This window comes from Macaca nemestrina, chromosome X (genome assembly GCF_043159975.1).
Source record: "Macaca nemestrina isolate mMacNem1 chromosome X, mMacNem.hap1, whole genome shotgun sequence".
Classification (NCBI taxonomy): domain Eukaryota; kingdom Metazoa; phylum Chordata; class Mammalia; order Primates; family Cercopithecidae; genus Macaca; species Macaca nemestrina.
The window spans coordinates 96,688,120-96,700,755 of NC_092145.1; positions in this window are offsets into that span (position 1 = coordinate 96,688,120).

A 12,636-nucleotide genomic window follows, 5' to 3' on the forward strand; every position below is an offset into this window, starting at 1 on the left:
GGATCCCTTTGAAGAGTATAGGGCCAAAGGAAATATCCTCCGATAACAAAGAGAAAGAAGCTTTCTGAGAAACTTCTTTGTGTTCTGTGAAATCATCTCACAGAGTTACAGCTTTCCCCTCAAGAAGCCTTTCGCTAAGACAGTTCTTGTGGAATTGGCAAAGTGATATTTGGAAGCCCATAGAGGGCTAAGGTGAAAGAGGAAATATCCTCAGATGAAATCTGGAAAGAAGCTTTCTGAGAAACTGCTTAGTGTTCTGTTAATTCATCTCACAGAGTTACATCTGTATTTCGTGGTTCTCTTTGCTAGCCTTATTTCTGTGGAATCTGAGAACAGATATTTCGGATCCCTTTGAAGACTATAGAGCCAAAGGAAATATCCTCCGATAACCAACAGAAAGAAGCTTTCTGAGAAAATTCTTTGTGTTCTGTGAAATCATCTCACAGAGTTACAGCTTTCCCCTCAAGAAACCTTTCGCTAAGACAGTTCTTGTGGAATTGGCAAAGTGATATTTGGAAGCCCATAGAGGGCTATGGTGAAAAAGGAAATATCCTCAGATGAAATCTGGAAAGAAGCCTTCTGAGAAACTGCTTAGTGTTCTGTTAATTCATCTCACAGAGTTACATCTGTATTTCGTGCATCTCTTTGCTAGCCTTTTTTCTTTGGAATCTGAGAACAGATATTTCGGATCCCTTTGAAGACTATAGGGCCAAAGGAAATATCCTCCGATAACAATGAGAAAGAAGCTTTCTGAGAAACTTCTTTGTGTTCTGTGAAATCATCTCACAGAGTTACAGCTTTCCCCTCAAGAAGCCTTTCGCTAAGACAATTCTTGTGGAATTGGCAAAGTGATATTTGGAAGCCCATAGAGGGCTATGGTGAAAAAGGAAATATCCTCAGATGAAATCTGGAAAGAAGCTTTCTGAGAAACTGCTCTGTGATATGTGACTTCCACTCTCAGAGTTACAACTGTATTTCGTGGATCTCTTTGCTAGCCTTATTTCTGTGGAATCTGAGAAGAAATATTTCGGATCCCTTTGAAGACTATAGGGCCAAAGGAAATATCCTCCGATAACAAAGAGAAAGAAACTTTCTGAGAAACTTCTTTGTGTTCTGTGAAATCACCTCACAGAGTTACATCTTTCCCCTCAAGAAGCCTTTCGCTAAGACAGTTCTTGTGGAATTGGCCAAGTGATATTTGGAAGCCCATAGAGGGCTACGGTTAAAAAGGAAATATCCTCAGATGAAATCTGGAAAGAAGCTTTCTGAGAAACTGCTTAGTGTTCTGTTAATTCATCTCACAGAGTTACATCTGTATTTCGTGCATCTCTTTGCTAGCCTTATTTCTGTGGAATCTGAGAACAGATATTTCGGATCCCTTTGAAGACTATAGGGCCAAAGGAAATATCCTCCGATAACAAAGAGAAAGAAGCTTTCAGAGAAACTTCTTTGTGTTCTGTGAAATCATCTCACAGAGTTACAGCTTTCCCCTCAAGAAGCCTTTCGCTAAGACAGTACTTGTGGAATTGGCAAAGTGATATTTGGAAGCCCATAGAGGGCTATGGTGAAAAAGGAAATATCCTCAGATGAAATCTGGAAAGAAGCTTTCTGAGAAACTGCTTAGTGTTCTGTTAATTCATCTCACATAGTTACATCTGTATTTCGTGGATCTCTTTGCTAGCCTTATTTCTTTGGAATCTGAGAACAGATATTTCGGATCCCTTTGAAGACTATAGGGCCAAAGGAAATATCCTCCGATAACAAACAGAAAGAAGCTTTCTGAGAAACTTCTTTGTGTTCTGTGAAATCATCTCACAGAGTTACAGCTTTCCCCTCAAGAAGCCTTTCGCTAAGACAGTTCTTGTGGAATTGGCCAAGTGATATTTGGAAGCCCATAGAGGGCTATGGTGAAAAAGGAAATATCCTCAGATGAAATCTGGAAAGAAGCTTTCTGAGAAACTGCTTAGTGTTCTGTTAATTCATCTCACAGAGTTACATCTGTATTTCGTGCATCTCTTTGCTAGCCTTATTTCTTTGGAATCTGAGAACAGATATTTCGGATCCCTTTGAAGACTATAGGGCCAAAGGTAATATCCTCCGATAACAAAGAGAAAGAAGCTTTCTGAGTTACTTCTTTGTGTTCCGTGAAATCATCTCACAGAGTTACAGCTTTCCCCTCAAGAAGCCTTTCGCTAAGACAGTTCTTGTGGAATTGGCAAAGTGATATTTGGAAGCCCATAGAGGGCTATGGTGAAAAAGGAAATATCCTCAGATGAAATCTGGAAAGAAGCTTTCTGAGAAACTGCTTACTGTTCTGTTAATTCATCTCACAGAGTTACATCTGTATTTCGTGGATCTCTTTGCTAGCCTTATTTCTGTGGAATCTGAGAACAGATACTTCGGATCCCTTTGAAAACTATAGGGCCAAAGCAAATATCCTCCGATAACAAACAGAAAGAAGCTTTCTGAGAAACTTCTTTGTGTTACGTGAAATCATCTCACAGAGTTACACCTTTCCACTAAAGAAGCCTTTCGCTAAGACAGTTCTTGTGGAATTGGCAAAGTGATATTTGGAAGCCCATAGAGGGCTATGGTGAAAAAGGAAATATCCTCAGATGAAATCTGGAAAGAAGCTTTCTGAGAAACTGCTTAGTGTTCTGTTAATTCATCTCACGGAGTTACATCTGTATTTCGTGGATCTCTTTGCTAGCCTTATTTCTGTGGAATCTGAGAACAGATATTTCGGATCCCTTTGAAGACTTTAGGGCCAAAGGAAATATCCTCCGATAACAAAGAGAAAGAAGCTTTCTGAGAAACTTCTTTGTGTTCTGTGAAATCATCTCACAGAGTTACAGCTTTCCCCTCAAGAAGCCTTTCGCTAAGACAGTTCTTGTGGAATTGGCAAAGTGATATTTGGAAGCACATAGAGGGCTATGGTGAAAAAGGAAATATCCTCAGATGAAATCTGGAAAGAAGCTTTCTGAGAAACTGCTTAGTGTTCTGTTAATTCATCTCACAGAGTTACATCTGTATTTCGTGGATCTCTTTGCTAGCCTTATTTCTTTGGAATCTGAGAACAGATATTTCGGATCCCTTTGAAGACTATAGGGCCAAAGGAAATATCCTCCGATAACAAAGAGAAAGAAGCTCTCTGAGAAACTTCTTTGTGTTCTGTGAAATCATCTCACAGAGTTACAGCTTTCCCCTCAAAAGCCTTTCGCTAAGACAGTTCTTGTGGAATTGGCCAAGTGATATTTGGAAGCCCATAGAGGGCTATGGTGAAAAAGGAAATATCCTCAGATGAAATCTGGAAAGAAGCTTTCTGAGAAACTGCTCTGTGATGTGTGACTTCCACTCACAGAGTTACATCTGTATTTCGTGGATCTCTTTGCTAGCCTTATTTCTGTGGAATCTGAGAACAGATATTTCGGATCCCTTTGAAGACTATAGGGCCAAAGGAAATATCCTCCGATAACAAAGAGAAAGAAGCTTTCTGAGATACTTTTTTGTGTTCCGTGAAATCATCTCACAGACTTACAGCTTTCCACTCAAGAAGCGTTTCGCTAAGACATTTCTTGTGGAATTGGCAAAGTGACATTTGGAAGCCCTTAGAGGGCTATGGTGAAAAAGGAATTATCCTCAGATGAAATCTGGAAAGAAGCTTTCTGAGAAACTGCTTAGTGTTCTGTTAATTCATCTCACAGAGTTACATCTGTATTTCGTGGATCTCTTTGCTAGCCTTATTTCTGTGGAATCTGAGAACAGATATTTCGGATCCCTTTGAAGACTATAGGGCCAAAGGAAATATCCTCCGGTAACAAACAGAAAGAAGCTTTCTGAGAAACTTCTTTGTGTTCTGTGAAATCATGTCACAGAGTTACAGCTTTCCCCTCAAGAAGCCTTCCGCTAAGACAGTTCTTGTAGAATTGGCAAAGTGATATTTGGAAGCCCATAGAGGGCTATGGTGAAAAAGGAAATATCCTCAGATGAAATCTGGAAAGAAGCTTTCTGAGAAAATGCTTAGTGTTCTGTTAGTTCATCTCACAGAGTTACATCTGTATTTCGTGGGTCTCTTTGCTAGCCTTATTTCTGTGGAATCTGAGAACAGATATTTCGGATCCCTTTGAAGACTATAGGGCCAAAGGAAATATCCTCCGATAAAAAACAGAAAGAAGTTTTCTGAGAAACTTCTTTGTGTTCTGTGAAATCATCTCACAGAGTTACAGCTTTCCCCTCAAGAAGACTTTCGCTAAGACAGTTCTTGTGGAATTGGCAAAGTGATATTTGGAAGCCCAGAGAGGGCTATGGTGAAAAAGGAAATATCCTCACATGAAATCTGGAAAGAAGCTTTCTGAGAAACTGCTCTGTGATGTGTGACTTCCACTCAAAGAGTTACATCTGGATTTCGTGCATCTCTTTGCTAGCCTTATTTCTGTGGAATCTGAGAAGAGATATTTCGGATCCCTTTGAAGACTATAGGGCCAAAGGAAATATCCTCCGATAACAAAGAGAAAGAAGCTTACTGAGAAACTTCTTTGTGATCTGTGAAATCATCTCACAGAGTTACAGCTTTCCCCTCAAGAAGCCTTTCGCTAAGACAGTTCTTGTGGAATTGGCAAAGTGATATTTGGAAGCCCATAGAGGGCTATGGTGAAAAAGGAAATATCCTCAGATGAAATCTGGAAAGAAGCTTTCTGAGAAACAGCTTAGTGTTCTGTTAATTCATCTCACAGAGTTACATCTGTATTTCGTGCATCTCTTTGCTAGCCTTATTTCTTTGGAATCTGAGAACAGATATTTCAGATCCCTTTGAAGACTATAGGGCCAAAGGAAATATCCTCCGATAACAAAGAGAAAGAAGCTTTCTGAGAAACTTCTTTGGTTCTGTGAAATCATCTCACAGAGTTACAGCTTTCCCCTCAAGAAGCCTTTCGCGAAGACAGTTCTTATAGAATTGGCAAAGTGATATTTGGAAGCCCATAGAGGGCTCTGTTGAAAAAGGAAATATCCTCAGATGAAATCTGGAAAGAAGCTTTCTGAGAAACTGCTTAGTGTTCTGTTAATTCATCTCACAGAGTTACATCTGTATTTCGTGGATCTCTTTGCTAGCCTTATTTCTTTGGAATCTGAGAACAGATATTTCGGATCCCTTTGAAGACTATAGGGCCAAAGGAAATATCCTCCGATAACAAAGAGAAAGAAGCTTTCTCAGAAACTTCTTTGTGTTCTGTGAAATCATCTCACAGAGTTACAGCTTTCCCCTCAAGAAGCCTTTCGTTAAAAAAGAAAAAAAAAAACAGAAGCCTTTCGCTAAGACAGTTCTTGTGGAATTGGCAAAGTGATATTTGGAAGCCCATAGAGGGCTATGGTGAAAAAGGAAATATCCTCAGATGAAATCTGGAAAGAAGCTTTCTGAGAAACTGCTCTGTGATGTGTGACTTCCACTCACAGAGTTACATCTGTATTTCGTGGATCTCTTTCCTAGCCTTATTTCTGTGGAATCTGAGAACAGATACTTCGGATCCCTTTGAAGACTATAGGGCGAAAGGAAATATCCTCCGATAACAAAGAGAAAGAAGTTTACTGAGAAACTTCTTTGTGTTCTGTGAAATCATCTCACAGAGTTACAGCTTTCCCCTCAAGAAGCCTTTCGCTAAGACAGTTCTTGTGGAATTGGCAAAGTGATATTTGGAAGCCCAAAGAGGGCTATGGTGAAAAAGGAAATATCCTCAGATGAAATCTGGAAAGAAGCTTTCTGAGAAACTGCTTAGTGTTCTGTTAATTCATCTCACAGAGTTACATCTGTATTTCGTGCATCTCTTTTCTAGCCTTATTTCTTTGGAATCTGAGAAGAGATATTTAGGATCCCTTTGAAGACTATAGGGCCAAAGGAAATATCCTCCGATAACAAAGAGAAAGAAGCTTTCTGAGAAACTTCTTTGTGTTCTGTGAATTCATCTCACAGAGTTACAGCTTTCCCCTCAAGAAGCCTTTCGCTAAGACAGTTCTAGTGGAATTGGCAAAGTGATATTTGGAAGCCCATAGAAGGCTATGGTGAAAAAGGAAATATCCTCAGATGAAATCTGGAAAGAAGCTTTCTGAGAAACTGCTTAGTGTTCTCTTAATTCATCTCACAGAGTTACATCTTTATTTCGTGCATCTCTTTGCTAGCCTTATTTCTGTGGAATCTGAGAACAGATATTTCGGATCCCTTTGAAGACTATAGGGCCAAAGGAAATATTCTCCGATAACAAAGAGAAAGAAGCTTACTGAGAAACTTCTTTTTGTTTTGTGAAATCATCTCACAGAGTTACAGCTTTCCCCTCAAGAAGCCTTTCGCTAAGACAGTTCTTGTGGAATTGGCAAAGTGATATTTGGAAGCCCATAGAGGGCTATGGTGAAAAAGGAAATATCCTCAGATGAAATCTGGAAAGAAGCTTTCTGAGAAACTGCTTAGTGTTCTGTTAATTCATCTCACAGAGTTACATCTATATTTCGTGGATCTCTTTGCTAGCCTTATTTCTGTGGAATCTGAGAACAGATATTTCTGATCCCTTTGAAGACTATAGGGCCAAAGGAAATATCCTCCGATAACAAAGAGAAAGAAGCTTACTGAGAAACTTCTTTGTGTTTTGTGAAATCATCCCACAGAGTTACAGCTTTCCCCTCAAGAAGCCTTTCACTAAGACAGTTCTTGTGGAATTGGCAAAGTGATATTTGGAAGCCCATAGAGGGCTATGGTGAAAAAGGAAATATCCTCAGATGAAATCTGGAAAGAAGCTTTCTGAGAAACTGCTTAGTGTTCTGTTAATTCATCTCACAGAGTTACATCTGTATTTCGTGCATCTCTTTGCTAGCCTTATTTCTATGGAATCTGAGAACAGATATTTCTGATCCCTTTGAAGACTATAGGGCCAAAGGAAATATCCTCCGATAACAAAGAGAAAGAACTTTCTGAGAAACTTCTTTGTGATCTGTGAAATCATCTCACAGAGTTACAGCTTTCCCCTCAAGAAGCCTTTCGCTAAGACAGTTCTTGTGGAATTGGCAAAGTGATATTTGGAAGCCCATAGAGGGCTATGGTTAAAAAGGAAATATCCTCAGATGATATCTGGAAAGAAGCTTTCTGAGAAACTGCTCTGTGATGTGTGACTTCCACTCACAGAGTTACATCTGTATTTCGTGGATCTCTTTGCTAGCCTTATTTCTGTGGAATCTGAGAACAGATATTTCGGATCCCTTTGAAGACTATAGAGCCAAAGGAAATATCCTCCGATAACAAACAGAAAGAAACTTTCTGAGAAACTTCTTTGTGTTCTGTGAAATCATCTCACAGAGTTACAGCTTTCCCCTCAAGAAGCCTTTCGCTAAGACAGTTCTTGTGGAATTGGCAAAGTGATATTTGGAAGCCCATAGAGGGCTATGGTGAAAAAGGAAATATCCTCAGATGAAATCTGGAAAGAAGCTTTCTGAGAAACTGCTTAGTGTTCTGTTAATTCATCTCACAGAGTTACATCTGTATTTCGTGCATCTCTTTGCTAGCCTTATTTCTTTGGAATCTGAGAACAGATATTTCGGATCCCTTTGAAGACAATAGGGCCAAAGGAAATATCCTCCGATAACAATGAGAAAGAAGCTTTCTGAGAAACTTCTTTGTGTTCTGTGAAATCATCTCACAGAGTTACAGCTTTACCTTGAAGAAGCCTTTCGCTAAGACAGTTCTTGTGGAATTGGCAAAGTGATATTTGGAAGCCCATAGAGGGCTATGGTGAAAAAGGAAATATAGTCAGATGAAATCTGGAAAGAAGCTTTCTGAGAAACTGCTTAGTGTTCTGTTAATTCATCTCACAGAGTTACATCTGTATTTCGTGCATCTCTTTGCTAGCCTTATTTCTGTGGAATCTGAGAACAGATATTTCAGATCCCTTTGAAGACTATAGGGAAAAAGGAAATATCCTCCGATAACAAAGAGAAAGAAGCTTTCTGAGAAACTTCTTTGTGATCTGTGAAATCATCTCACAGAGTTACAGCTTTCCCCTCAAGAAGCCTTTCGTTAAAAAAGAAAAAAAAAAACAGAAGCCTTTCGCTAAGACAGTTCTTGTGGAATTGGCAAAGTGATATTTGGAAGCCCATAGAGGGCTATGGTGAAAAAGGAAATATCCTCAGATGAAATCTGGAAAGAAGCTTTCTGAGAAACTGCTCTGTGATGTGTGACTTCCACTCACAGAGTTACATCTGTATTTCGTGGATCTCTTTCCTAGCCTTATTTCTGTGGAATCTGAGAACAGATACTTCGGATCCCTTTGAAGACTATAGGGCGAAAGGAAATATCCTCCGATAACAAAGAGAAAGAAGCTTTCTGAGAAACTTCTTTGTGTTCAGTGAAATCATCTCACAGAGTTACACCTTTCCACTAAGGAAGCCTTTCGCTAAGACAGTTCTTGTGGTATTGGCAAAGTGATATTTGGAAGCCCATAGAGGGCTATGGTGAAAAAGGAAATATCCTCAGATGAAATCTGGAAAGAAGCTTTCTGAGAAACTTCTTAGTGTTCTCTTAATTCATCTCACGGAGTTACATCTGTTTTTCGTGGATCTCTTTGCTAGCCTTATTTCTGTGGAATCTGAGAACAGATATTTCGGGTCCCTTTGAAGACTATAGGGCCAAAGTAAATATCCTCCGATAACAAAGAGAAAGAAGCTTACTGAGAAACTTCTTTGTGTTCTGTGAAATCATCTCACAGAGTTACAGCTTTCCCCTCAAGAAGCCTTTCGCTAAGACAGTTCTTGTGGAATTGGCAAAGTGATATTTGGAAGCCCATAGAGGGCTATGGTGAAAAAGGAAATATCCTCAGATGAAATCTGGAAAGAAGCTTTCTGAGAAACTGCTTAGTGTTCTGTTAATTCATCTCACAGAGTTACATCTATATTTCGTGGATCTCTTTGCTAGCCTTATTTCTGTGGAATCTGAGAACAGATATTTCTGATCCCTTTGAAGACTATAGGGCCAAAGGAAATATCCTCCGATAACAAAGAGAAAGAAGCTTACTGAGAAACTTCTTTGTGTTTTGTGAAATCATCCCACAGAGTTACAGCTTTCCCCTCAAGAAGCCTTTCACTAAGACAGTTCTTGTGGAATTGGCAAAGTGATATTTGGAAGCCCATAGAGGGCTATGGTGAAAAAGGAAATATCCTCAGATGAAATCTGGAAAGAACCTTTCTGAGAAACTGCTTAGTGTTCTGTTAATTCATCTCACAGAGTTACATCTGTATTTCGTGCATCTCTTTGCTAGCCTTATTTCTATGGAATCTGAGAACAGATATTTCTGATCCCTTTGAAGACTATAGGGCCAAAGGAAATATCCTCCGATAACAAAGAGAAAGAACTTTCTGAGAAACTTCTTTGTGATCTGTGAAATCATCTCACAGAGTTACAGCTTTCCCCTCAAGAAGCCTTTCGCTAAGACAGTTCTTGTGGAATTGGCAAAGTGATATTTGGAAGCCCATAGAGGGCTATGGTTAAAAAGGAAATATCCTCAGATGATATCTGGAAAGAAGCTTTCTGAGAAACTGCTCTGTGATGTGTGACTTCCACTCACAGAGTTACATCTGTATTTCGTGGATCTCTTTGCTAGCCTTATTTCTGTGGAATCTGAGAACAGATATTTCGGATCCCTTTGAAGACTATAGAGCCAAAGGAAATATCCTCCGATAACAAACAGAAAGAAACTTTCTGAGAAACTTCTTTGTGTTCTGTGAAATCATCTCACAGAGTTACAGCTTTCCCCTCAAGAAGCCTTTCGCTAAGACAGTTCTTGTGGAATTGGCAAAGTGATATTTGGAAGCCCATAGAGGGCTATGGTGAAAAAGGAAATATCCTCAGATGAAATCTGGAAAGAAGCTTTCTGAGAAACTGCTTAGTGTTCTGTTAATTCATCTCACAGAGTTACATCTGTATTTCGTGCATCTCTTTGCTAGCCTTATTTCTTTGGAATCTGAGAACAGATATTTCGGATCCCTTTGAAGACAATAGGGCCAAAGGAAATATCCTCCGATAACAATGAGAAAGAAGCTTTCTGAGAAACTTCTTTGTGTTCTGTGAAATCATCTCACAGAGTTACAGCTTTACCTTGAAGAAGCCTTTCGCTAAGACAGTTCTTGTGGAATTGGCAAAGTGATATTTGGAAGCCCATAGAGGGCTATGGTGAAAAAGGAAATATAGTCAGATGAAATCTGGAAAGAAGCTTTCTGAGAAACTGCTTAGTGTTCTGTTAATTCATCTCACAGAGTTACATCTGTATTTCGTGCATCTCTTTGCTAGCCTTATTTCTGTGGAATCTGAGAACAGATATTTCAGATCCCTTTGAAGACTATAGGGAAAAAGGAAATATCCTCCGATAACAAAGAGAAAGAAGCTTTCTGAGAAACTTCTTTGTGATCTGTGAAATCATCTCACAGAGTTACAGCTTTCCCCTCAAGAAGCCTTTCGTTAAAAAAGAAAAAAAAAAACAGAAGCCTTTCGCTAAGACAGTTCTTGTGGAATTGGCAAAGTGATATTTGGAAGCCCATAGAGGGCTATGGTGAAAAAGGAAATATCCTCAGATGAAATCTGGAAAGAAGCTTTCTGAGAAACTGCTCTGTGATGTGTGACTTCCACTCACAGAGTTACATCTGTATTTCGTGGATCTCTTTCCTAGCCTTATTTCTGTGGAATCTGAGAACAGATACTTCGGATCCCTTTGAAGACTATAGGGCGAAAGGAAATATCCTCCGATAACAAAGAGAAAGAAGCTTTCTGAGAAACATCTTTGTGTTCAGTGAAATCATCTCACAGAGTTACACCTTTCCACTAAGGAAGCCTTTCGCTAAGACAGTTCTTGTGGAATTGGCAAAGTGATATTTGGAAGCCCATAGAGGGCTATGGTGAAAAAGGAAATATCCTCAGATGAAATCTGGAAAGAAGCTTTCTGAGAAACTTCTTAGTGTTCTCTTAATTCATCTCACGGAGTTACATCTGTTTTTCGTGGATCTCTTTGCTAGCCTTATTTCTGTGGAATCTGAGAACAGATATTTCGGATCCCTTTGAAGACTATAGGGCCAAAGTAAATATCCTCCGATAACAAAGAGAAAGAAGCTTACTGAGAAACTTCTTTGTGTTCTGTGAAATCATCTCACAGAGTTACAGCTTTCCCCTCAAGAAGCCTTTCGCTAAGACAGTTCTTGTGGAATTGGCAAAGTGATATTTGGAAGCCCAAAGAGGGCTATGGTGAAAAAGGAAATATCCTCAGATGAAATCTGGAAAGAAGCTTTCTGAGAAACTGCTTAGTGTTCTGTTAATTCATCTCACAGAGTTACATCTGTATTTCGTGCATCTCTTTGCTAGCCTTATTTCTTTGGAATCTGAGAAGAGATATTTAGGATCCCTTTGAAGACTATAGGGCCAAAGGAAATATCCTCCGATAACAAAGAGAAAGAAGCTTTCTGAGAAACTTCTTTGTGTTCTGTGAATTCATCTCACAGAGTTACAGCTTTCCCCTCAAGAAGCCTTTCGCTAAGACAGTTCTAGTGGAATTGGCAAAGTGATATTTGGAAGCCCATAGAAGGCTATGGTGAAAAAGGAAATATCCTCAGATGAAATCTGGAAAGAAGCTTTCTGAGAAACTGCTTAGTGTTCTCTTAATTCATCTCACAGAGTTACATCTGTATTTCGTGCATCTCTTTGCTAGCCTTATTTCTGTGGAATCTGAGAACAGATATTTCGGATCCCTTTGAAGACTATAGGGCCAAAGGAAATATTCTCCGATAACAAAGAGAAAGAAGCTTACTGAGAAACTTCTTTTTGTTTTGTGAAATCATCTCACAGAGTTACAGCTTTCCCCTCAAGAAGCCTTTCGCTAAGACAGTTCTTGTGGAATTGGCAAAGTGATATTTGGAAGCCCATAGAGGGCTATGGTGAAAAAGGAAATATCCTCAGATGAAATCTGGAAAGAAGCTTTCTGAGAAACTGCTTAGTGTTCTGTTAATTCATCTCACAGAGTTACATCTATATTTCGTGGATCTCTTTGCTAGCCTTATTTCTGTGGAATCTGAGAACAGATATTTCTGATCCCTTTGAAGACTATAGGGCCAAAGGAAATATCCTCCGATAACAAAGAGAAAGAAGCTTACTGAGAAACTTCTTTGTGTTTTGTGAAATCATCCCACAGAGTTACAGCTTTCCCCTCAAGAAGCCTTTCACTAAGACAGTTCTTGTGGAATTGGCAAAGTGATATTTGGAAGCCCATAGAGGGCTATGTTGAAAAAGGAAATATCCTCAGATGAAATCTGGAAAGAAGCTTTCTGAGAAACTGCTTAGTGTTCTGTTAATTCATCTCACAGAGTTACATCTGTATTTCGTGCATCTCTTTGCTAGCCTTATTTCTATGGAATCTGAGAACAGATATTTCTGATCCCTTTGAAGACTATAGGGCCAAAGGAAATATCCTCCGATAACAAAGAGAAAGAACTTTCTGAGAAACTTCTTTGTGATCTGTGAAATCATCTCACAGAGTTACAGCTTTCCCCTCAAGAAGCCTTTCGCTAAGACAGTTCTTGTGGAATTGGCAAAGTGATATTTGGAAGCCCATAGAGGGCTATGGT